Below are 1,826 nucleotides of genomic sequence, written 5' to 3'. Positions count from 1 at the left end.
TATCATTTACACTAGTGTCTGTTGGTGTCGCTCCATGTCCTTTAGTAACAGAGGAAGTTGCCTTCAGACAGACTGTACAATAAAAATAAACAAGAAGATGAGTTATCATATTTTTAAGGAATAAAAACATTGTAAATTATTAAAATCTTTCTTTACTTCATTAGATGCACTTATACATATGTTTCCAAGCATAAGAAAATATGAAAATCATAAGAAATTAAACATGATTGTAAATCTGGTGACGGTCTCAAACAAAAATACGACCTTGGTCAAATGAAGAAATAAGTAGGATTTTCTAAGCATAACATATACTAGAACTTACTTAAATGAATATGTGGACATATAATTTACATGATACTGCATACCGTTACCTCAACTGATGTTAAAAACTGTGTGATGGTAAATATATATATTTTGTTGGAGTTGCTACTGCATACCGTTTACAGTGCTATTGTTGAAAATATAGTTATATAATTGTTGTTTCCTTATACTAAACAAAATACATCTCTGCTACTCTGATTGCACTTGACTGATATTAACCTTTTGTTTTGCATGCATTCCAGTGTGTTTCTCCAGATGATGCTTTTGAGTAAATGCTTTGCTGCAAATGTCACATTTATAAGGCTTTTCCTTTGTGTGTACTCTCATGTGCACCATTAGAGTACTCTTATGAGAAAATTTCTTGTTACATACCTCACAACTAAGAGACTTTTCTTTTGTATGTATTCCCAGGTGCTTATATAGGTGATGTTTCTGAGAAAATGCTTTGAAACAAACGTCACATTTATAAGGCCTCACCTTAGTATGTATTCTCATGTGCACTATCAAGGAATCCTTATGAGAGAAATTCTTATTGCATTCATTACAAGTAACTGCCTTTTCCTTCGCATGCACTACCATGTGCTTCTCCATATGTTGTTTGTGAGTGAATGTTTTGTAACAAACCTCACATTTAAAACGCCTTTCCCTTCTATGTAGTTTCATGTGATTACTTAGACCGTTACGCCAACGAAATGTTTTATTACATAGCTCACAAGTAAAAGGCCTCTCCTTTGTATGAACTCTCGTGTGCAAGAGGAGCTTACCTTTTAACCCGAATAACTTCCCACATACATCACAAGAATAGGTTTTCCTCCTTGTGTGTATTCTCTTGTGAATCAAAAACTTTTTTCTACAAGGGAAGCTCTTGCACATACTCACAACTGAAAGTTCCTTCTTGACTGCTTTCCTTATACGTCGAGTGATCACTATCCGATAAGCTCACTTTCTCCGTCAGAAATGGCAAAGTTGACAATGCACCATTATATTCTCCTATTGGTATATCACAGTCCCTTTCCCCTTCTGCATGAAAGACCCCAAAACCCTTATAAAATGGATTCTCATACTTTATGTTTGCCTCACTCACTTCGTGATTTACTTCATCACCATAGTCAATGTTTTCTTCTTTTATTTCCAGCCAGTTATCCTCACCGACATCTTCGTCAATCTCTTCCTTGACTTTTACTTCTTTGATACTGAAGCCGTCTGTTATATCGACTTCTTCCTTGATACTGACTTCTTCTTTGATACTGTCGTCTTCTTTGATACTGATTTCTTCTTTGATAATGGCCTCTTCTCTGAAATTAAGTCCTCCCTCGTCCATGGGTGGGGCCACTGGCATCCATTCGGCAAGGAGTCTCATCTTTGCCCTGTGAAGATAACGACATGGATAATGATACGCGATAGAAAAAGGAGATATCAATTTTAGAATAAATTATTCTAGTTATCTGTCTATGATTATGACAAGAATAATGTCAGAATGACAGAACGTGATAATAGAGGCACTC

The 1,826-nt window shown here is 35.6% G+C and overlaps 1 pseudogene; it reads right to left on the bottom strand.

Annotated features, from left to right (window-relative positions):
• Positions 1 to 144: 144 nt before the first annotated feature.
• Positions 145 to 1,826, bottom strand: part of LOC119581996 — a 6,885-nt pseudogene continuing 5,203 nt past the window's right edge.

This window comes from Penaeus monodon, chromosome 15 (genome assembly GCF_015228065.2).
Source record: "Penaeus monodon isolate SGIC_2016 chromosome 15, NSTDA_Pmon_1, whole genome shotgun sequence".
In the NCBI taxonomy this organism is placed as follows: domain Eukaryota; kingdom Metazoa; phylum Arthropoda; class Malacostraca; order Decapoda; family Penaeidae; genus Penaeus; species Penaeus monodon.
The sequence above is the reverse complement of the archived record's forward strand: the minus strand, read 5'-3'. Positions and strand labels throughout refer to the sequence as shown.